This window comes from Anabrus simplex, chromosome 4 (assembly GCF_040414725.1).
Source record: "Anabrus simplex isolate iqAnaSimp1 chromosome 4, ASM4041472v1, whole genome shotgun sequence".
NCBI classification, from domain to species: Eukaryota; Metazoa; Arthropoda; class Insecta; order Orthoptera; family Tettigoniidae; genus Anabrus; species Anabrus simplex.
The window spans coordinates 378,360,418-378,386,838 of NC_090268.1; the positions used below are offsets into that span (position 1 = coordinate 378,360,418).

General features: G+C 38.3%; 1 protein-coding gene across 1 annotated transcript in view; it reads right to left on the reverse strand.

Annotated features, from left to right (window-relative positions):
- Positions 1-26,421, reverse strand: part of stol (stolid) — a 1,115,479-nt gene that overhangs the window by 735,286 nt on the left and 353,772 nt on the right. The window lies entirely within an intron of this gene.

Below are 26,421 nucleotides of genomic sequence, written 5' to 3' on the forward strand. Positions count from 1 at the left end.
CCACACCGACTTTGACTGGCAGTAGGAAAGGGTTCCTTCTCCAACTCCTGTGTAACTGTCATTAGTAAGGAAGGCCTACAATTGTAATGAATAGTTCCCTTCTCGATTTGACTTGCAGAAGGTAAGTGAGCATGCAGTTTTGTTTAAAACTCCCCTACCCGATTGTGTTTGGCAGTAGGCAAGGGTGCCCGCCATTATAAAGAAATGTACTCATCTAAAATGTTACTGGCATTAGGCATATTGGCCTGCTATTTTGATGGAAACTCACCAACTTGGTGTGACTGGCAGTACGCTGGCTGGCAGTAGGAAAAGGGGCCTGTCATTATAATGATAACTGCACAACTCAATTTCTAGTGATAGTAGGGTAATTGCCTGCCATTATAATAAAAACTGTAATCTGTCTGGAGGTAGGAAAGGGGGGCTGCCATTTTAACGAAAACTCCCCAAATCGATTCTGTCCGCATAGTAGGCAATGGGGCCTGCAATTATAATGTAAACTTCCCAACCTGATTGTGAATGCCAGTAGGCAAGTGAGCCTGCCGTTATATCACAAATCCGTAACAAACACTTTACATTGGAAACGTACGGGGACCTCCCCATGCTCTTTCTCGGATAACGCTAAGAGACATGCAATTTTAAAACTATCTTATTTACTGCATGTACACTATTTACTTCGATATTCGAATACAATGTAGAATACCGTAGCGAAGCACGGGTACATTCGCTAGTAGATAATAAAATTACAGTTTAAATATTTGTTCATGAATGAAAAATATACCAAAGACTTATCTATTTTGAATGATACTTCCAGGGATTACGGATCATAGATAAAAAAATTACGGTTTAAATATTTGTTCATGAATGAAAAATGTACCAAAGACTTATCTATTTTGAATGATGCTTTCAGGGATTAAGAAAAGCTCACACCACAGGACAAAATTACAATGATAATGTAAATATACAAACCTTATTAATGTTGTAAAGAGTAAAGATTGCAACAATGTATACAAATGTGAATCAACTACACCGGCAGATAAGCGCTTCAAGTGCTTTGCAGGTGTAAATAATTGCAAAGATAATGCATAATATCCTACTCCATATTTGCAAATGTATTTTAGATAAGTTATAAATAAATAAATAAATAAATAAATAAATAAATAAATAAATAAATAAATAAATAAATAAATAAATAAATAAATAAATAAATAAATAAATAAATAAATAAATAAATAAATAAATAAATAATAATGATAATAATAATAATTATAAATAGAATTATAAATATTACAAATATAATTATAATCTATATTATTATTATTATTATTATTATTATTATTATTATTATTATTATTATTATTATTATTATTATTATTTTAGCCTACATAGCTTAACGGTTAGCACCATTTGCTGCCGCCTTCGATGGCCCGAGGTCGATTCCAGGTACTGCCAGAAATTTAAGAATGGCAGGAAGGATGGTATGTGGTTAGAATGGTACATGCTGCTCACCTCCATTGTGCCTGAAAAGAGCAGCCCCACCTCAGGATGAGGACACGAGTTTCTTTTTATTTATTATTATTATCATTATTATTATTATTATTATTATTCATTAAATAATTTGCCAGTTATAAACCTTTTAGAACCTAAGACTTTTGTGCAGTATATTTCGTCGTCTGATTGCCTTCCTCTGTTCCTCCGGTAACGCACTCTCAGTTTGACGTCGAATTTGCAAAAGCGAAAAGTCCACAGAAGTGATCTGCCACCGGAAGGCCACCCTATTATTTATGATGAAATCTGTAACCTTCAGTCTTTGTAGATCTCATGGTATCCCTTTCAGCCAGCCAGTGGTGTGTTTTAATTTGGATTCGTAATCAAAAATCTTCTTACTTGCCCGGTCGTTGTTCATTCTGTGAAACTACCATAAATTGTAGTTTCCGTCTTTCAATTGTATTTGTAATTTGCTCTATATTTCAGTAGAGGTCTTCAGTTTTCCTTTCATTCAAATATCTTTATTCTTTATTCTTTTGGGGTCTCAAAATTTTCCTAAGTACTTTACTTTCCTTTGCTCAACGTTAAACATTCTGACCCATATAATAGCTCAGATTTCATCACAGTTGTGTAGTGCCTGGAATGATATCTACCGCTTGTTGTAATGGTGTTTAACTTTTATAAGTCATGTCCATCTACCTCAATCTCTCTTTTCAGGTTGTATTATCGAGTCCATTTCACCTGATCCATTCTTCCAGATATTTAAATTTATCAACTCTTTGAATATATCCGTTTTCTGTTGTTAAGAACTTTTATCCGTTGTGTCTACATTTAGTTTTTTCATATGAAGTTTGAAAACCAGTTTTATTGGCTATGCTAAATAGGGTTTCCAATATTATAATCTTGCTTGTAATTTATTTTCCGAAGTTACTGCTGTATCATCAGCAAAGACAAGAAATTTGACATCAAATCTTCCTTTTACTTGCTCCGAATGGATTCCTTGATTTTTTCATGTAATCTAATTTCCTATTCCCTCATGAATTTATTGCACTTTTTGTTTCGTTATGCTCATTCATAGAGTGTGTTGAAACTCGTTCGTTGACTTCATGACTTTGGTCATCCTATTCACATATCGATGAGGCTAGGCTATTACAACTAGTGCTCTGCAGGCTGTGGAAGAGGAAACAGAGAATTATGGAAACGCTAACTTCATCAATGGAGGATTTCAAACTGAAGGCACAAGGGGAAATGGACATCTATCGTGAAATTCAAAGTCGCCTAGCAACTAAAAAAGTTACACCAACAAAAATTTCACATACTTCGTTATTATCACTTTAACAAGGCTAGTAAATATCTGAAAAATATGAACAAAATTTTCGTATTACATTTTTGTCAATTAAATGGCATTTCAATTTTAGATACAACAGTTCATTGAATATTTACACAATTCTATAGTTACTGTATGATTTAACGATTTGTATTGGTCTTTCCTATCTGGCACATTCTAACAAAATCAATGACTTGGAAGACGTAACTAGTCGATATACTTGGTCCTTGTGGCAGCCTCCTCATGGGGTAAGTTGTATTAATAACTAGGATCTGAAGGATCTTCCTTCAACAATTATATTTAATCGTTATCTCACGTACATGTTTTCCTCATTTGAAATTCTAATTACTTTTTAAACTTACTCTACCTCTCTAAATAAATGAGCATATACCATGTTGTTTATATAAATTACTGTAACTACTCTACCTTGAAAGATTTTGACTCAAATATCTTCAATAATGAAAATCCAGAGCCTGTTTCCAGTCATTCGACCGGGTCAGGAATGGAATGAATGAAGCTCCCATCTAGCGACGAGGATGGGAATTGTGCCAGCTGCCGAAGCCTGTCGCACTTCTCTGGGGCAATGATTAATGACTGACAGTTGAAATTATATTGGATAGTGTTGCTGGAATGAAATATGACGGGAAAAATCGGAGTACCCGGAGAAAAACCTGTCCCGCCTCCGCTTTGTCCAGCACAAATCTCACATGGAGTGACCGGAATTTGAACCACGGAATCCAGCGGTGAGAGACCGGCGCGCTGCCGCCTAAACCATGGAGGCTCTTAAAATATCTTCAATAATAATAATAATAATAATAATAATAATAATAATAATAATAACGTGTGGCCTCCGGTGTGGTCTCGTGTATTTATTTAGAACTGACGCCTGTATGTGGCCTACGCGTATGTGGTGATGGAGTTCTAGATATTGTTGAAGAGGTCGGAATTAACGAATGTTGGTTAAAATCTCCACCCTGTCGGGAATCGAAGTCGGGACCCCTTGCACCAAAGGCCAGCACGTGTACCACTTAGCGATGTAGCCGGAATGAATTACTACGAAAAGCGTATGTCCAAAATAACTTTGCAAAGTATGGAACACCAACATGACAGGATAAGATGTAGCAAGGGTCAAACATGATCGTTTATAATATATCTTGAAGTAGTAAAGATTATTATTACATTTTATTCATATTAAATTGGAATGCATATTCCATACAGAAAATCAATAATTTGAAAATGGGATTTTTGACCCATTTTTGCCGTACGCGTTTCAAATCATTGCATAGTAATGAATTTACTCTCATAAATATCGTTCAAACGTTAATATATTTCTAAGCAATACGGCAAAACTCTCGAGCTTGGAGTAGTAATGTGAAGACTTCTCAGAGGAACTATCACTGTATCTATATAAAACAAATGTCTTATACAAACCTAATCAGTGATCTCAGCTAAGCAGGGACTAATGATCAGGCTTCCTTATCCAGAGTTTACTAGCAGTACGGTAACCGGTTCCCTTTCTCTACTCCTCCAACATGTGGGTTACCCATCAAATAGGTGACCACTCTCGATGTTGCTTAACTTCAGAGATAATAATTGTATTGGTTTTTACGACCCACTAACCACATTTCTTCATGTTTTCGGAGACGATGGGGTGCCGGAATTTAGTCCTGGAGGAGTTCTTTTTGCGTGCCATAAAATCTACCGACACGAGGCTGACGTATTTGAGCACCTTCAAATGCCACCACACTGAGCCAGGAACGTACATGCCAAGACGGGTAGCTTCGGTGACTTCACGGGATACGGTGTTTCAAAATCGCCACTGGTTCGCCGTTTACAAAATGTGATAGCACTTTGGTCTCGCAAAATTTGAAAGCAAAGATTTCCACTGTCTGTAAACTCGGTAATATATACGATATGTTGGTTAGCTCTACGACCGGTTGTCGGACTGAGTGATTTAGAGTGTAGGACACAGAGCCCATATTTGCCAGTTCAGTCTCAGCTCAGTCTGATGATATTCAAGTACGTTTTATGTCTGCCTCATGGCGGCAGATTTATAGGTTCGTAAATATTTTTCTATGAGACAAAATTCTGACAGATCAGCATTTCTGGTTCCCTACTTAAAATTCCACTAAATCGAACGAATTCCTACAAGCATTATTTTCTAGTTATTGCAAGGAGATGCTGGAGTATACTCTCAAGGGACATTCGGCACTTAACTTCCTCTCATAAATTCAAATCTGCCTGCCAAAAGATATCCCTGGGCACATATAACTGAGTTGTGTGAGACATTGTGTGTATGCTGTATGAATGGGTTTTTCTTTTCTTTTATCTATTATGCATTTCAGTTATTATTATTATTATTATTATTATTATTATTATTATTATTATTATTATTATTATTATTATTATTATTATTATTATTATTATTATTATTATTATTATTATTATTATAGCTGCCTATGTGGATCAGTGGTAGAGTGTCGGCCTCCGGATCCCAGGATAGCGGGTTCAAACCCGGCAGAGGTAGCCGGATTTTTGAAGGGCGGAAAAAAGTCCATTTGACACTCCATGTCGTACGATGTCGGCATGTAAACGATCTCTGGTGACACATGTGGCGTTTACCAGACAAAATTCTTTAAATCTCAGCCATAGACGCCCAAAAGAGTTTCGGTTCTCTCGTTCTGCCATCTAGTGGGCCTAGAGTAAAACAGAACGTCGAAATTGACGAGCAGACAGCCAGATGGGGTCAAATTGAAATGTCTGCACACGGTAGATGAGGCCATGCGATTATATTATTATTATTATTATTATTATTATTATTATTATTATTATTATTATTATTATTATTATTATTATTATTATTATTATATTTTCTCTTTTCATTGAGATCATTAGTGTTAATACTCTAATTGCCTTACTGATATATATTACAATTTTCTTTACCTCGCCCCGACACAGATAGGTCTTATGGTGGCGATGGGATACGAAAGGCCTAGGAGTGGGAAGAAAACGGCCATGGCCTTAATTAAGGTACAGCTGCAGCATTTGTCTGGTGTGAGAATGGAAAACCCCGAAAACCATATTCAGCACTGCCGACAGTTGGGTTCGAACCCACTATATCCCGGATGCGAACTCACTGGCTGCGCGTCCCTAACCACACGGCCAATTCGCCCGGTACTGATTTTTTTTTCATTTTGCTAGTTTCTTTACGTCGCACCAACACAGATAGGTCTTATGGCGACGATGGGACAGGGAACGGCTGGGAGTGGGAAGGAAGCGGCCGTGGCCTTGTAAAATTACTATATCTTACATTTATGCTTACCATTTTGAAATTAATCATTGATGTGGTTCATGGAATACTGAACATATGACAGAACATTTCTGGTCAGAGTTCTAAGCTAAATATTAACACACAGCGCTTTTTTTCTAAACGCAACAACGATTATCATTCCTATCCCATTCTTTAGTCATTTAAGCTGAAGGTGGAGTGAGCCCCAGATTCGAGTGCATCTCCAAAAGTGGAAGTATCTTTTGTACATTTCTGAACAACTTATTTGGAGTGAGAAATCCCTATCTTGACAATGTTGATTTGACAGGAAAAATTCCTATATCACAAGAACTACTAAGGTTAAAGTTTTGAAACTTTTGCCACTTATAATTAAAGCCTTCCTCTAGGTATTGAACTAGAATACAGTGGACTGAGTGAACAGCTGTACATTTATTACTTTTTAATATTCCATATTTTAGAAAAAGTTATAAATTGCTCTAAATTGGAAACAAACCAAGAGAAATATTTTAGCTAGTTCAGTAGCTGGATTAAGGCATAAAATAACTCTCTGAAAAATGATCTCCTTAGCTTGTATACTTCATGAGATAATGGGTCAGACATGTGAAAAATAAGTCAAGTCATTTTTCAGAAACTGATTTCAAAGTAAGACACAATGTTCACGCAAACATATACCCATGTCAGCACCTAAAAATAGCTTGGTCCATAGTCAGTATTATATTAATGTTTGTTATGACAATAGCGGCAACTTCTTCACACATAATTTTGGAACAGATTAGTGAAAACCACAGCCTTATAGATCAAACGGCTGTAGAGATAGGTAACTTCAAAGAGAAGAATTGTAAAATTTCTCATTTGTGCAATAATATTCTTAAAAATATGACACAACATTTCATTCAGCAGAGTCCAAATAATTTTATGAGACAACGTTTCGAAAAATTCACTTAAAATTGCTTTTCCACTCCCTTTAATGAACCCGCGTCCTTCCAGGTGAACTATGCGCGCCTTTACCTCTTCGGTCCCTTACATGGCTTGATAAATCCCTCCAAAGGAGGCTACCTAACAACCATTTCAAACATAAGGCGAGAGGGTATCTTTGAAAGGCTACGTTCGTATGCAAAATCTTATTACTACAACTTCTTTAAAACTACCTTCAAAAAGTTGTTCTAAGTTCTGCGTACTTTTATTTACGTACATCTGCCAGTTCTCTTATGCAATATAATTTTAACACACGAATTCCATTACGCAGCAGTTTCAGCTGAGGTTATTATATTCAAAGCACTTCTAAAAATATTTCCATTAGCAATTGCAGAGGGCCAAGAAACCAAGTTAAATTAATTCCTGATGTAGCGAAGAAGGAGAAGAGTAGAAGAAGATTATTGGATCACGTTTTCTGCTCCACTGGTTATAATCTAATTTGCTCCGAGCAGTGAAATAAAATAAAATGAACGGTGAATTTTAACTTGACACTGAAATTTGCTTTTCTCCCTTTCAGTAGTTCTAATGAAGCGCAGAAGTGGTGTTATTATGGGATCGTCTGCTAAAATCACAGCCGTATCTAAAGTACTAACAGCGGTTCTTCTATCATATGAAATCACTTCTTTCGGGAAACATCTGCCTTCCAGACATCGTCAAACGAAATAAATATTTCCAATAATAACTCCAACACCAATAATAATAATAATAATAATAATAATAATAATAATAATAATAATAATAATAATAATAATAATAATAATAATAATAATAATAATAATAATAATAATAATAACATTTTCAAATGTTTCCAATTTTCAAATTTGTACCCATGATGAGTTCATCTAAACCTTTGCCCGTTCAAATAGCTACATTTCCAATCTCACTCTATCCAATGTATTTTTGTCCAAAGAATATTATGCACAGCATCGTTTTAAAAGCTTTCTCGTCCAAAATCTTCAGTGTAATGAAACCTAGTCTTTCCATGCATTACAAAGCAATTTATGAAGAAAAGGATCATGTAATCCTTGTCATGAGCATTCATTTCACAAAATGGTTAGCGTGCTGGCCTTTTGTCACAGGGGTCCCGGGTTCGATTCCCGGCATGGTCTGGTATTTTAACCATAATTGGTTAATTCCGCTGGCACGGTGGGTAAGTGCGTGTGTCATATTCATCATAATATCCTCATCATGACCTGCAGGTCGCACACGGGCGTCAAATGAAAAGGCCTGTACCTGGCGAGCCGAACTTGTCCTCGGACACTCCCGGCACAAAAAGCCATACGCCAATTCATTTGATTACGGAGAAACTAGGTGTAGGGAATTTTTGGTAATATCTGAAGTAATTTTTTTCAGATTCTACTCATATAATTTATAACCGTTAGTCTCTTCAGTTTGTCGAAACTAACTTTGAGTAAATAAATGTATAAGTTACCTGAATGAAAAAACATATGGTAACAATATTACACCTGAAAAAGTATCGAGCTAATTAAAATATAATTACGTTTCGTTCGTGAAAGAACATCATTTGGTTCTATCTATTCACACTCAAATATATGTTCGGTAATTGCCGTAGTGGAGAAAAAGGAGGACATCATTGAAATAAGTTCCAGATTTCAAGTCTAAGTATTTAAACAGAATCAGTCATAAATATTAATTTCTAAATATCTCAGTGTGGTTTGATAGTATAGAACGAAACATGCTATTTTATTTTAATTAAGTTGATTAAGTTGATTCTTTTCCCGACGTAATATTGTTACCATATAGTATGTTTTGTCTTGCACGCAGTATATAAATTTATTTATTCAAAATTAGTTACGGCAGAATGAAGAGCCTAACAGTTAAAAATGTGTAGAGAATTACATGTTTAATTTTTATTGTCATTTTATTCATCTTAATGATCCAATATTTCAGGTTAAAACTGATACGTAATGAAAGATTAAGATAGTGTTTCCTTCCATCTGTCTTGTATCAAAAGGTCACAATAATTCATTGCGTAAAATTCTGTTATATGAAGGCAGAATTACAAGTGCTTCCAGAGTTCGTGGTATAACTGGTATATGCATATTTTAATATCTGTTAGTTCTCCGTATAAGATTTCTTCGTTCCGGTAAATTACTTATAATTTCATCATTTTCAATAGAAGGTTATTGTCTCGAAGTACAACAGCAGGAAGTTAATTCTAGTGCATCCTTGCAGTCTCTCGATATTTATCTGGATTTCACATGTTTTTATAGGAAATGTAAGTCATATTCATCCACCTGCACTGAGAAGACAGGATGCTTTGTTACGTGAATAAAATATTAAAATATTAATAATAATAATGTTATTTGCTTTACGTACCACTAACTACTTTTTAAGGTCTTCGGAGACGCCGAGGTGCCGGAATTTATTCCCACAGGATTTCTTTTACGTGCCAGTAAATCTACCGACACGGGGATGTCGTATTTGAGCACCTTCAAATACCATCTGACTGAGCCAGGTTCGAACCTGCCAAGTTGGGGTTAGAAGGCCAGCGCCTTAACCGTCTGAGCCACTCAGTCCGGCTAAGAAAATATTAGATCACCCGGACCTTCCAGTTCATGACTACATTCCAAGTGCAATATCCGGCAGGTTAAAATTCAGACATCCAGCAATAAAATCTGTTATTGAACTTTTCAATACAGGCTGCAATATAAATGATCATTGGGAAGAAAAATGGATCCAACATGCTCCACCAGACATCATAAATGTTTTAAATGCCCAAATTAAACCAACTGGTTTTGATCTGCCTCGAAGTACGTGGAAAACTGCCAACAGGATTCGTACAAACCATGGAGTATGTAATGATTTCCTCTACAAATGGAACAAAATTTCTGATCCATCTTGTGTTTGTGGAGCGACTCCCCAAACCATCCAACACATTGTGCAGCAGTGTAGTATTATGGCTTACTCGGGAGATCTGAAGGACTTTCTAACGCTGACTCGAGATGCTGTTAACTGGACAGACAAATTAACTCTCACTACATAAGTGCATACATTGTCATTGTATACTCTGTTTCATGTCTAATAGTAATAACACCCTAGTTATTTTAGTATATCATTTATATATTGTTGTATATTCCAATGTGTTGCCATACGCTAAATAATAAATAATAATAACACACTCGTGAGAGTGATTACCCATGATGTAATAGCTTAGAATGAGAAAGCATTGAAATAAATGTCGTTGCGCCTGCGAAAACCGCCATGTGAAATATTTCAACTTAATTTGGCCGGCGAGGTTTTGTCATCTAAGTTCAATATTGTGAGAGTAGGTAATATCAAATAATTCCCGCTCTTTATGTCATATGTGCTGCGGGTCGGTATTTCTCTCACAGTATTATCACATAGCGCTAGTTGCAGGCGCAACGACGAAATACCACTGGCTAAAAGTAATGTCATGCCGAAAGTAATTGGACTGGAAATTGGACGAAAACTAACTGAACGAAATGGCACTGGAAAAGTGAATCATCCAGACGAAATAGCGTTGATCGAAATGCCTTTGAACGGAAAGTGTTGAAAATGGTATTAGGTATAAGATATTGGGCCAAACATCCGGAAACGCATGGGATCAGTGGTAGGGTTGTTGCATGTCCATCTCAGATCTGTGCAGAGATGCTCAGTCAATATTGCAGGGCAGGAAAGTCCATTTAGCGCTCTATGTCGCATGATGTCGGCATATACAGTAAATAACTTCTGCTGGCATGTTCAGTGTTTTACAGGCAAAATTGTTTTAAATCTCAAGCAGTTAGTTATCGATATATTTACAGTTCCTTTACCACGAAGTTACATAAAAATGGAACGTAGAAATGTTTACACAGTTATCCTAAATGGTGTCAAATCATAATATCTCTGCACAATAGTTGATGCTTCTACCACTTTTTCCCTTCCAGTAAGGTCATGGGTGGGAGCGGTGGGGTATATGTAGATTTAGTTCTGCTTTATGGTCCGATGCCCGTCCTGATCCCACCTCTATGGAGAGCATTGACTATTATGTATTTCTGTGCTGGTTGGTAGTGTGGTGTACTGTGCGTGTTTTAAGAGTGAAGTGTTGGGACAAACACAAGCACTTATTCTCAGAATCAAAGGAATCAACTGTGATCAAAATACCTACCCGGCCCTGAATCGAACCCAGGACCCACTGTACCGAAGGATTCGATGGTGATAATTTAGCAAAGGGGGCCGGGCAATAATAATAATAATAATAATAATAATAATAATAATAATAATAATAATAATAATAATAATAATAATAATATGTCATATCTGATGTAGAAAGGGCAGAGAGGTCGGAAAGAATAAAGAGGTTTCAAGACAGGAAGAATATGATGAAACCTAAATTCCCAGGTGGTGGTGATTATTGTTTTAAGAGGAAGTAAACCTAGGCAACATTCCTCTATATAGCACTAATCAAAGTGAAGAAATGGAAAGGATCTGACACTTCGAAAAAGAAGGAATCGGCCACAAAGGACGTGAAAATGAAAGAATTCGTAAGCTTCGAGTGCTCTAATACTGTCGGGGTCTGAAAGGAACAAGAGTTAAACAAGGTAGGTCGAATACGGTAGATCAAAGTGAGTCCTAAATTCCAAAACTAATTCTTTAAAGTCTTAGATGTATACGGTTTGATGTAAGTGCTCCAATGTGGGTGCTAATATATATATAAATAAATAATAATAATGATAATAACGTTCCGCCTCTGTGGTGTAGCGGTTAGTGTGATAAGCTGCCACACCCCGAGGCTCGGGTTCGATTCTCGGCTCTGTCACGAAATTTCAAAAGTGGTACGAGGGATGGAACGGAGTCCACTCCGCAGAAATAATGATAGTAATAATAGTAAAAATACGTTCTCAGTTACTACAAGCAAGCATTTTGATTCAACACCATTCAGCGTGGCTGCGTGCGGTTTTAGACTTTCTGATTTACTCCAACAGATGGCAGAGAAAAATTCTCTCTGTGACTTATTTCTGAATTTATTTTTGTCCCGTAAACACCGAATGGTTTACCACAGTGCTCTCACGAATTTACTGGATTTTATTCCATAAACTTGTGATAGAAAGGCCAAAACTATTCCGCTGATCCAAAGATGGAATCAACGTTCATGTAATGGCTGTTTTATAAAATTACGGATAATTAATCCATCTTCTTGGCTAACTGATTAGCGAGGATCTCGTGTTCGATTCCCAGTAGAGTCAAGCATTTTAACCTTCATTCGTTATTTCCTCGGGCTCGAGAACTGAACGTTTGTTCCGGCATGAACATTAGATTTCGTCTTAGGGAGTAAACCATCCTCACAGACCTGCGCGTCATCTTGAAAGACCTGCACCGGGCCCCTTCGCAGGCCACACCACATTATTATATGCATAAATCACTCATACAAGGGAATAACAAGTTAAGTTTTCATGGGGAGCATTTTTCTTTGTAAACAATACGAAATCACCGATAAAAAAATGTAGCCAAACCATTCTGTGTTATATAAAGCAGCTTTTTAAATAATGGGTTATGTTTGGTTTTATTGAATTCAAAATATTACCCGAGGATCTGCTTTGAATCTTGAATGAAAGTGACTTGTCCTATATTGTCCAGACATTGTTTTATGATGTCAGCCTGTCAAGACCAAATTAGTGGAAGTCACATTTGTGTATTGTTAGCTAGTAAGATTTAACAGCTCTCTTTAACAAAGGAAGCTACGTAAATTCATTACCAATAATTCATTTACAAGACAATAATGTCCACGTATACAATACCAACAGAGAAAATGCTATACACAAACCATTTTTATTAACAATATTCAGAATATTAATAAGATATCTCAATAACTCTTAGCGGTGGCTGTTTTGTATTCTTGAATGGTCAGGAAGTAACATTTGGCTATTTCTTAATGACTTAGCATTGGCCTTAGTGACTGGAAAAATAAAAAAACACCAAAAAACTCGTCTGGTTTTGTCCGCGATGAGTGAAATTAGTAGCAGTCCGATTGTTTGCATTACTGGGCATCATATGCCAAACGTTCGCATCTCAGTTACGATGGCATACACACCCACAGTGAATATAATACTATTTATTTACAATAACCAACTGAACTCGATTGCGAATTTATGACACGGACCTCTTTGTACTGTTTATTCCCTCCATATTTACGATTTCCAAATAATTTCAAGTAATGTAAGCACTATACAGCCCCGTTCTATTTACGAGGCGATTACTCCTCCCAACCCCCTATCTATGTATTCTCAGCCCTTAAGGGCCTTTTCCCTCCCCCACAGCCAGAGGTGAACTGCAGTTAAAAGCAGGACTAGTAAATAACGTTCGGTGTTCCAGTCCCCATTATCTTGACGTAATAAACCAAGGAACAGGAGGGTCCACTGATTTATTAGCTTTCTGTATCACGACTGCTGCTTTCTTTAGTTCCCTATTGCCACTTTCATGATTCAATCTGAAGGTCTGTGTGGCCACAAGAAGGACATTTCTATATATCTGGTATTTTTCACTTGTCGTAATTCACTATTTTGATTACTGAAGACCATGAGTGGTTAATATCGGTTGGAGCAGCTTCCAAGAACTGGGAGCTGAAGTTGTAATCCAGGCATTAGATCACTGACGTACAGGACCCACATTTCAAATATTGCCGCCAAAGTCAAAACACGGAATAACATACTCCAAAAACTAAACAGGCACCTCTTGGCGAGTTAATGCTTCCTTTCATCGATTCACTTCTCCTGCTCTTGCTCTTTTCCTCCATGGCTGAATACTGTTCTTCTACCCAAGTAAGTCAGACAAGGCGCCTCATTTTTAGCTCTATTCGTCCTCCCAACACACACCTGTCCTATGCAACACACGCCATTACTAAGGAAATCGGAATCACTTATGCAGACATGGATGAAATCTGCAAGCAATCTGTGCTTGTCAATCAATAATAATTTTTATAAATTATTATTTTATGGCAGCCAAATAACCATACAATGAGTGAAAAATCTTAGAAATTGTATTAAATTGTAGAGACGTACATTTCTTCTTCTTCTTCTTGTACTGTCTTCACTGGATGCCGGCTGTAATCAGAGCGATCTGATTCTTCTTGTAATCTAGCTCTATAGCTGTAGTTGCTTGAGTGCGGCCAGCATCCAGTATTCGGCAGATAGTGAGTTTGAACCTCACTGTCGGCAGACTTGAAGAGGGTTTTCCGTCGCTTCCCATTTTCACACCAGGTAAATGCTGGGGCTGTACCTTAATGAAGGCCACGGCTGCTTCCTTCCCACTCCTATCCTTTTCCCGTCCTATTATCGCCATAAGACGTAGCTGTGTCGATGCGACGTAAAGCAACTTGTGAAAAAAAAGTTCATGTTCTCAGCAACTGGAAAAAGATTGAAGTTACTGAGCGCAGATTCCGTAGCCAAGATAGTCTCCTTCTTCCTCTACTTTTCCTTCCCTCAATTTTACCTTGTAAGATAAGCTAAAGGAGTCTATATTTATCATTTCGAATGATATGGCCAAGGTACTCAAGTTTCCTCTTTTTGATGTTGTGCATGACCTCCAGCTCTTTGTCCAGGCGTTTGAGTACTTCAGTATTACGTAATCTGTCAACCCATGATATTCTGAACGGGAAGCCGTTAGTAACATATCTCAAAGGATCTAAGTTCTTTGCTCGTGTGCTCTGTTAGTGTCCAAGTCTCGGCACCGTGAAGTAAGACAGAAAATACACAACACAGAAGTAAACGGAGACAGAGATTGTTATTAAAGTCTCTGTTACAGAGAAGTTTGCTCATTCTCTCGAATGCACTTCTTGCCTGTTGAATCAGGGACCACTGGGCGAGTTACCCGTGCGGTTAGAGGCGTGCAGCTGTGAGCTTGCATTCGTGAGATAGTGGGTTCGAATCCCACTGTCGGCAGTCCTGAAGATGGTTTTTCGCGGTTTCCCACTTTCACACCAGGCAAGTGCTGGGTCTGTACCTTGATTAAGGCCAAGGCTGCTTCCTTCCAACTCCTAGGCCTTTCCTATTCCATCGTCGCCATAAGACCTATCTGTGCAGGTGCGATGTAAACCCACTAGCAAAAAAGAAAAAGAATTAGGGACCTAATTTCAACACCACTGTTCCAGCTGAGATCAAGTACGCTGCCGAGATACTTAAAGCGTTGGACTTGCTCTAGTGATGTGCCAGCTACTGTCAAGTTAACAGGTTGAATGACATGTTTGTACGAAGGTGATTAAAATTAAGGTACACTACTGTGATTTATTATATTCATTCCAATACTTAGTACTATTTTTGCACTTGTCAAGATGACATCCTTCGCATTTTCTCTGACAAAATTCGCACACACCGTTTTCATTTGGTTGGTGTAAATAGGGATTTTCACAGAACTTATGCTGAAATCCGTGGATAGCTAGACGTGTGATGATACTTCGTAATTCCTGATTGGGATCCACCCAAATTCTATCTATCATGATATCCGATGCATAGAACTCTTCACAAATCTCGGTTCTTTTTTTCTCCCTCTGTCGGAGGTGTTAGGTCGTCTGTGGTGTAAATGGGAGGCCTAGTAGCATTTTATTTTTAATGTCCTCAATAAAGAAGGTTCCTTTTATTAGCTCGTAGACTAATCGTGATGGTTGTGATTTTGATATGCCCAAGGTTAGTTTTGTTCATCTTCTTTTGACAGTTGTATTCATCTTGTTTTGACAGTCCATTGATCTGAGTTCTAACATTTTAAGGTGTTTCCATATTATTCCAATGCCGCATATAACTGATGGCATTATCATTGGCAGTCTATATAGATACGTTAACACGCGAGAGGTCGCGGCAGTTTTAGAGTGCAAGAGGTCGCGCTAAGGCAAATTGCTCTCGCTTAATATTTTAATCAGCTGCTGTTTTCCTTTTGCAGTAAATGCTTTGATAAATATATAAATATGTACCCTGTTTAACTGCCTTTAAACAAGTACTAACATAATTACCCAGTAACAATATTTTTTCAATGTAAAAAGTTAATTACTTTTTTGCAAAATCTGGTAAAATTACGTAAGTTTTTAAAGAGCGCGAGAGGTCACACGTGAGCAAATTGCCTCAATGTTTGAATTTTTACATTTCGGTGAATGATTTGGTCACAATTCAAGACAAAATTACAGCACTACAATTCACTGAAAGCCACCAAAAACCTCATCAATATTTTTAAAGAAACTTTCTTGGAAATGCAGTCATGTAAGAATGCACTACGCAAGGGGTCGCACGAAAGCTATTTGTCGCGGCAGATGCGAGAGTGAAAGAAAACTTAAACTACTCCGCAACGCAGCAGGCAATACACGGACGATAATCAACGTCAGGTGGGAGAGAGGCAGGGGAGGGATGAAACGAACGCCCTAAGCCCTACAGCGGCTAGCAACGAAATTATTAACAAATATTTAAAAAGTGCGGCTCACTGCCGCAGGAGCGACCTCTCGCGTGTTAAGAACTACAAGAAATCGACCGAAATTTTGGCAGCCATCATGGCGTACCTTCTCCGGAGCTCGTTCAACATCTCAATACGTTGAAAAGTCAACAGAAAGAATGTTCTTCTCTGTTAGACCAGGAAAGTATTAAAAAACCGTGTGTTCAGCCAGTCACCTGTGTTCCACCTCCCCAGACGTTACTGGAGAATTCTCAATCGAATAAGGACTGATTAAGGCAGATGTGCTGCTACACTCATCAAATGCGAACTTCTCCGAACTGCGGCTGTAGCGAGCGCGACAGTACAACATATTGCCTTTTGAGCACCTACTTCGAGGGCATTTTGACAGATCTTCATCTCACAGACAGTGAAGCCGTCCAGCGGAATTACAATCTAGATATGTATATGTAACCGATATTATGACACGATATAGCACCTAAGGCACCATTTATTTAAGTTCGTTTCTATGCGCAGTATACAGAGTGAAACAAAAAGGTACAGCAAAACATTAAGGATACATTTCCCACACGTCCAATAGGAAGATGTGTTATATGAACATGAGTTTGGAAACGTTTCCTTTCCATGTTAGTATTCTACATAATACATCAATCACAGGAAACTGACGGGGACAGAACGTACCTACTCCAATCACCGCGGGAGCTGAATGTTATTTCGAGTTATCGAAATTCTGAGATATAGAGAATTCCCACCTATGATGATTGCACGTAATCGAATAACGTGGACGTACGCCTTGATGCTGTCATAAGTGTTATTTAACAAGATAAAAACAAAGACGAAGTATATTAACCTTTTTATTACATCACTTTTTAATTACAATACTTACTATAGCAAGTCGTTGAGGATAGAATACAGACAATAGAGGAACGTGAAACATACCTCCGTTAACAGCTTGGGAAAATTCATCGCTTTCTTCTGTATTTTATCCTTAAGGTTCTTTCTTTCCACATAGCTTTCAACAACAATTTTTGTTGTAAAAACATTTGCATTGGACTGGCTCTGTATGTGGGATCGAAGAATAGTCTGTGTACTTAACGCCTGCTCTAGTGACAATCCATGAGAGTGTTCAAACAGCTCAAAATGTCTATGATCAATGCACCAGGAGAGGACAGGTAACCCTCACTGTAAACATATACAGTGGAACCTTGGATTGCGAGCATAATTCGTTCCGGCAACATGTTCGTAATTCAAATCGCTCGTATATCAAAGCAAATTTTTCCATAAGAAACTATTGAAACTCGGTTGATTTGTCCACAACACCAAAACATGTATTCGCATTACATTTCTAAAACAAAATATAACGTGAAGCAATTAAACTGCACTTTACCTTACAATAGAATCATTGTTGGTGTGAGGGAGACGAGAGATGACATGAGAAGAGTTACTGTGTAGCACGAATTTCACTAACGTAATCACTGCTATCGGTTGGCTCATTGGAAGTGTTTTCTTTTCGTGCAACCTTAACGAGGAACCTGTCCAATGACTGTTGCTTTTGCCTCTTTTTGAAGATTTCACGAAAATGTGACATTGCATTGTCATTGAACAGATTCATCCACTGTAACCATCTCCTTCTTCCGACCAAATTCCTTTTTAGCCTTCTTTTCGTTCACAGAGCCCAACGTTGCAGAACAGTTATATCACAGATGACAGAAACAAAACTATGCGAGCGAGGCACGCCAAGTGAAGTCCAGCGCGGGAAATGATTACACACACTTTTCCAGGAAAGACAGTGGCAGGGGGAGGGGAAAACAAAGGCACAGGAGAGATGGAAATGTACGTACACGTGACGCTCGCATTGCGAAACCTCACCTGCTTATCAAGCCACAATTTATTTAAAGTATTTGCTCGTCTTGCAAAACACTCGTAGACCAAGTTACTCGCAATCCGAGGTTCCACTGTAATAGGTAATGTCTGATGGGAAGATATACTGTAGTACTTGAAGGAACAATAACACACAAACTTTAAATGCTGTATTGCAGAGTTTATGTTGTACAAAATTAGAGTTAAAGAATATTTTTAGCTTCTAGGGAGGAAATATTTGTTTCGAGAAATGGAGAAATTCGTGTAATCGAATTCCGAGTATTAGAGAAATAAATACAAGTGAAGAATAGAACGAACGACAGGGAAATAGAAATTACTTTGAGGTACTGAAAATTCGACTAATGAGGTATCTAGATATCGAGGTTCGACTGTATTTCCAATATGATGATGACATTTGCATCAGATACGATCTTACTAACCTATTGACATATGATTATTAGGTCAGGAAAAGTAATGGAAAATGCTAAAAGAGCTATTCATTGCTGAACACTAAGCCAATAAGGTTTTAGATCCATACCATTATATAATTTATTTAGTATTACGGTTAACTCATAAGCGTGACAAATCGTGTGAGAAATGGATTTGTGCTCGAATTCCTACACGTTTCCTATGTTTTCAATTTTTGCCTACAAATGAATCATCACTGTAGACCAATATGTTAGCACATGATTCTCGGACCTTCAACTCCACTATCAAAATGTTGACGAATAATTTGAAGCAAGATTATAGTTTTACGTGACTGCTGATAGCCACTGGACCATAAGCTTTACATGGAATCTGAACCACTGGGAAGCGATTTTCAGCTTCCAAAATCCCACGTACACTGGTTGGGATTCAAACCACTGGCACCTTGGTGAGAAGCCTATGAGTATGCCAATTGGCTATAATTTCTCTTTAATAATAATAATAATAATAATAATAATAATAATAATAATAATAATAATAATAATAATAACAATCGTTCGTTCGTTCGTAATCTGTTTACCTTCCAGGGTCGGTTTTCCCTCGGACTCAGCCAGGGATACCACCTCCACCGCCTCAAGGACAGTATCCTGGAGCTTCAGACTCTCGGTCGGGGATACAACTTGGAAGCATGGTCAGTACCTCGCCCAGGCGGCCTCACCTGCCATACTGAATAAGGGCCGTGGTGGGGGATGGGATGTTTGGAAGGGAGAGACAAGGAGGAGGGAAGGAAGCGGCCGTGGCCTTAAGTTAGGTACCATCCCGGCATTTGACTGGAGGAGAAGTGGGAAACCACGAAAAACCACTTCCAGAATGGCTGAGGTGGGAATCGAACCCACCTCTACTCAGTTGCCATCCCGAGGCTGAGTGGGCCCCGTTCCACCCCTCATACCACTTTTCAAATTTCGTGGCAGAGCCGGAAATCGAACCCGGGCCTCCGGGGGTGGCAGCTAATCACACTTACCTCTACACCACAGAGGCGGACTCATAATAATAATAATAATAATAATAATAATAATAATAATAATAATAATAATAATAATAATAATAATAATAATAATATCTCACAAATTGTGAATTTAATTACCATGTATTAGTGATAAAATGTTTCTGAATACATTTACTACCATCTCTATGGCCCCCTCCAACTCTTATGACTTACAGAGACATACCTTAATTATATTGTAAGACTCTAGTGAATAAATTAATTAATGCATTCATTCATTCATTCATTCATTCATTCATTCATTCATTCATTCATTCATTCATTCATTTTTGACATAAGTATGTCGTATGGATGGCAGTCATCTGGAAATTTGCTTTCGAAATTGTCGATACAAAATTCCTGCCCCGAGGTGTAGGGACCAACGCGTCCGCCTGTTACCCGGTGGCCCCGGGTTCGATTCCCGGCCGGGTCAGGGGTTTTAATTGTAAATGATTATTATCCATGGCCTGGGGACTGGGTGTTTGTGTCGTCCTTAATGTTCCTTTCCTCACATTCAACACTTTCCACTTCCGCAATTTCCATTTACACACAGGTTTATAACATATGGTGCTAAGTAGGGGCAAAAGATCTTTGTAGGTCGACGCCCCGAATAAACAGTATTTTTAAAAAAATCGATACAGAATGTGTGACAGAATGTTACTTAGCAACTTTGCAGGCTGGAATGTGAAGTATTGATAGATTTCCATAACTGAGATATGAGGTCAGACTATAGATGATTGATGTGATTTTGCAGGATGGGATGTAGATGTATCTCCGTGACTTGGAGACTTATTATCAAAGTGGGACCTTAGAGTACAGATGGCCGATGTAATTTTACATGCTATGAAGTGAAGTATTGATGTGTGGCCATGAGTGTGAGACATATAGGAGGCTATTTTATCGAAGATTCCTCATCTCATCGGAGTCTAGAGAACTGATTATAGCGGTAGTTTCATAGGCGCGGAGTTGATGGACAGAGTCCTACACTTGTCGACATCAAATTCCATACAAATGCGTGTGTGGATCGATTCTTTAGATACAAATAAATTAATCTTAATCAGTTTGAGTTTCAGTTATTGAAAAATAGTTTTATGATCAATTGATTTTACAGAAGGAAATTGTACACCATTTCTTTCCAATGAAAGCGATGATCTTTCTAATTAAATCGAATATCGTGTCTTGTTCTTGCATTCTGAGGAGTATAATCACATGGAATTACTCTGTTTATTGTTCTCCATTGAAGTTCGGCTACGCAGCTAAATGGTTAGCGGACTGACCATTGGTCCAAGGACTTTCGTGTTCGATTCCCTGTCGGGTAGGGGTTTTAAACTTCATTGATTAATTCCAATGAATTGGGCGCTGGGTGTGGCTGCCTTCTTCGGCATTAGAATTTATCCTGACAGAAGGCCAGGTCGGCTATACGGCGTGAACTCGAAATACATGCACCAGGCTTTTCCGGAGGTCACACGCCATTATATTATTATTATCGTTATCCAGTGAAGAGTACTTTTATTGTAATCAGTCTCTTTAATATTCGTCTATTTTCTCTGCGTTTCCAAACAAACATAAAATATACATATCCTTGAAGAATCTCAGTAAAGAGTTATCTCTTACATTTGTTGTAGTGACCATTGTCTGTTCCGTGACAGAGCGGTGCTTTGAATGTTCCACACAGGTTGCCGCTCACAAAGGCGCTTATGGTGTGAACACCTCACCGACACCAGGAAGTGCATAATATCATTACAGACTACCGACTGCTGCACTCAACCCAATTATTACATCTCTCTGTAATTATTTGGATTCCTGATATCATTTACCTGATTAATTGTTTTCTGCCACCTCTGTGGTATAGTGGTTAGTGTGATTATATGCCACTCCCGGAGGTCGGGGTTCGATTCCCGGTTCTGTCACGAAATTTGAAAAGTGGTTCGAGGGCTGGAACTTGGTCCACTCAGCCTCTGGAGGTAAACTGAGTAGAGGGGTGTTTGATTCACTCCTCAACCATCCTTGAAGTGGTTTTTCGTAGTTTCCCACTTCTCCTCCAATAAAATTCCGGGACGGTAACTAACATAACGCCACGGCCGTTTTCTTCCACGTCCTTTGCTCATCCCTTCCAATCCTCCAATGCTGCACAAGCCCCTCTTGATCATAGCAGGTGAGGCTACCTGGAAGAGGGTGGGATCCCTCGCTGAGCGCTGAATTCCGGGGGGAAAATTAACCTTAAAATTAACGGATTAAATTATTAAATAGTAAGAAGAATCGTAGAACATTTCTACTATTCAGCCTACAACGTGTGAATCCTGGATACAGATATGATGAATATTTTGCTTGATGATGATGATGCTTGTTGTTTAAAGGGGCCTAACATCGAAGTCATCGGCCCGATGAATATTTTGCATACATACAAGGCATGTGATTTTGCCTAGTTAGCTTTTCACTAAGGCGGTCGTGATCTGAACCACAGTGAAATCAAATTACACTTTTTAGTCGAATTGTGCGGCTCAGGTGTTAGAGCGCTGGGTTTCTCAACCCAAGTTCGCGGTTTAGAGCCTAGCTGTGTATAGTCGTATTCGATAATGCTCAAATATTCCAGCGTCGCGTCGCTGATTTGTGAAGTTCTTGAAGAATTCCATATGTATAATCATGTAAAGGTTGATGGTAGCATTAGAGGTCGATATTTATATTATGGATAAAAGCATTCTCACAAATCTTTGAATATACTTTTTCCACTGACAGTAATAGAGTGGTGAAGGGGCACCAGAAAGGATTTCATTCTGTAACTTATATGCTTATTCGAAATTGTAATCAAACTTTGTTTCTCAAGTTAAAGAATATTTCGTTTCATGTTCTTCTTCCTCTTAATCTGTTTACTTTCTAGGGTTGGATCTTCCCTCGGAGTAAGTGAGGAATCCCACCTTTTACGCCTGAAGAATAGTGTCCTGGAGCGTGCGACTTTGGGTAGGGGATAAAACTGGGGAGGAGGACCAGTACCTCGGCCAGGCGGTCTCACCTGATATCCTGAACAGGGGATTTGTAGGGGGAGGGGAAGATTGGAAGGTATAGACAAGGAAGAGGGAAGGAAGCGGCCGTGGCCTTAAGTTAGGTGTCATCCCGGCATTTGCCTCGAGAAGATGTGGGAAACCACGGAAAACCACTTTGAGGTTGACTGAGGTGGGAATCGAACCCACCTATACTCAGTTGACATCCCGACGCTGAGTGGACCCCGTTCCAGCCCTCGTACTACTTTTCAAATTTCGTTGCAGAGCCTAGAATCGAACCCGGGCCTGTGGAGGTGACAGCTAATCACGCTAACCTCTACACTACAGAGGCGGTCATTTCGTTTCAACACAGAAATAAAATAATTTTACCATTGTCTTAGAATATGCTTACCTACATTGCTAGATTTTGAACGTATCGACGTTGCACGTGGAAAAACCGCTATGTGATGATGTTGTAGCAGAAATACTGACCCGCCGCACATATATCATGTAGAGTGAAAAATCTTTGAACATACTTTCACAATATTAAATCTTACCAGTCGAAATTCTAAGCTGAAATATTTCACATGGTCGTTTTTCGAGGCACAATGATGATATAATGTATACTTGCAGGTTTGAAAGTCAAATCTGGTTCCATTGCACAAGTAGATCAAACAGGCAACTTGGTTAACATTCGACAAAAGAATCAGTTATTCATGTGCTTATTGCTGTGTACACACATTTACGTTCGCAACATCTCCTTATCAACACCCACAACCATGTATAATTGCGGCTATAGGTGTGCGAAAATTAACATAATAAACATTGCTTACAGCTGAACTTTGCATCTCATTTGATAAGACACATTGTGAACGTTCCTTATTGTAAAAACTCTAAAGCTAATACACTCATTTTACTACGAAGGTATTCTTTCAAATTCCGATGGTCTATAAAAAAGACACTTTGACATAAAAAAGATTTTATCAACCAAAGTTTAGTAGTTTCATACATACTATTGCACATAATTGCCAAAACGATTTAGATGTTTGTCGTATCGTGACACCATCTTGCCGATGCCCTTTGCAAAGAAGTCTGCCGCCAGTGAGCTACTGTGCGTCTGGGCAGCCTCCTGCTCCATTAAGTCCACCAACAAGACACCTTTAAGGTCCTCGAAAAAGGAAGCCATTGTTTTACTGTTCTTCAGTGTCAGTTTAAAAAATTTTGACTTGTTTGGAGAAGAAGAAGACTGTTTCTTTGGTTTCTTGAGTGTCACACCGGATGTAATTTTCCTCGCCATTAACGATAGACTTTCAAAACCCTTTCCCCTCATTATGGTAACGCGTGAGAGACATTATGGCTGACGTCATTCGCTGTATTTCGTCATCTTCAGTCAACATTGTTGGGACTCATCGTGAACAAAGTTGCCAGTATCCTAACTATTGAGTTACAATTGTATACAGAGTATACCTTGAGATGTCTGGGATTCACTGATCGTAAACCTCCATTTGTGGTGTACAGAGGAAGAAATTCAGGAGACTGCCCAGATGCACATTTTCTCAATGACGGCCGACTTCTTTCCAGAGGACATTGGAAATCTGGTGTCACGATACGACAAAATTATTTCGTTTTGGCAAGTATGCCGAAAAATTAGTATAAGACTGTCCGGCCCCGCGGTGTAGGGGGCAACGCGTCCGCCTGTCACCCGGCGGACCCAGGTTCGATTCCCGGCTGGGTCAGGGGTTTTAATTGTAATGATTAATATCCCTGGCCTGGTGACTGGGTGTTTTTAGGTCGTTAATCTTCCTTTACTCACACATAACATTCCACACTATATATCATTTAAAATAGTATGAGTTAACTAACTATTTAGTGATAAAATCATTTTGGTATGTCAATGTGTATTTTTTATAGCCCACGGGAGATTGAAAACAAACAGCCTTCGTACGTTCGTACTCCTAAGGACGTACAATTTGAACAGATTGTTAATGTAAGCTTCCGCTTTCCAAATGTGTAAACATTTGATAGACACACTTAAAAATATCTCGTTATTCAGTGTGAAGTAAAGCAAAGTAAATAACCAAGTCTTATTTTATTATAGTAATCGTGATCATATCTATAATCTGATCGACAGGCATTAGGCTTTTCATTTTAATATATCTCACATGCTCTGGGTAGGACTCAAATCTGGGACACTTGCTGAGAAGTCAGTGCGATGTCATTCCACTATCACGCACCTCTAACATTCTTCAACTTGGTCATTTTTTATTAAATGTGACACATTTCAGAGGGTAGGCTGCATGGAACTTTAAAAATTTTCACTAATAGATTTTTATGTCCAAACGGGTACAATACCTCAATGAGATACAATATATAACTAGTCTGAAATTTATGTCGTTTCCCAAGCCTCTCAGCTACAGAAAGTCAAGGGTAAAAGAAAGACTCTCCCCCTTGCAGAACTGTAAATTTTAACCCTACCGTAGTGGAGGATTTTATTACATTATTTAAATAAACGGAGTCGTTGGGTCGAAAATATTGCCCCCTGGAGAGCACAGGTAAATTAGCCCAGTAATCCCAGCCGTGCCCGCGGCCAGAGCACTGCTTGTTGACGAACAGGCAAGAGCACCAGAAATATATGAACGCATGAAAGAAGTCTAACTCAGTTAAATAATTTAGACGTAGGGAAGATTTGTAATCCCATAAACGTTCTTTATAATTTAGGTGATATTAAACTACGTCTTTCGGAAAGTAGCAGGAAATCACAAACAGGTTAACAAGGGCGCGAGGGTTTAAGGATAAAAACATAACAGAGACGAAATATTCCACATTAAATGTTATTGCCTGTCTTTGGGTCCTTGTGTTATAGTTTGTATCGTATAGTATGCTGTGGCGTGACATTTTATAATGTTTCTGTGGTGTGACATTTGATAATCGTTAATCAGCTCAATTTTAGTACCATGAATGAACACTTTGCAGTAAAACTGGACATAACATGAATGATATCGCTGTTTAAACTTTTAATATGTGTTTATTATATTGCTGTTTCTCCTCATTTTTATGATAGGACATGCATGTGATTTTTAAAGGTAAGGTGAGAAGAGAATTTTAATGAATTCCTGAAACATGTACTTATATATATATATATATATTGCTATTTGCTTTACGTCGCACCGACACAGATAGGTCTTATGGCGACGATGGGACAGGGAAGGGCTAGGAGTGGGAAGGAAGCGGCCGTGGCCTTAATTAAGGTACAGCCCCAGCATTTGCCTGGTGTGAAAATGGGAAACCACGGAAAACCATTTTCAGGGCTGCCGACAGTGGGGTTCGAACCTACTATCTCCCGAATACTGGACACTGGCCGGACTAAGCGACTGCAGATTTCGAGCTCGGTATATATATATATATATATATATATATATATGTATTGGATGTATTAGTATATATTCTGGATATTGAACTGTATTGACACGGCGTACCTTTAAATAATTAATAACAGTAATTTACGCCAATACGGACTATTGATGGGCAATTATGGCCAAACTTATGGATCCACACTTTTAACAAATAAATTGTTTAGATTTCGTGGAAGACGACAGTTAAATGAAATAAAATAAGAAAGATATTGAGTAACATTTTAACTTGACAAATT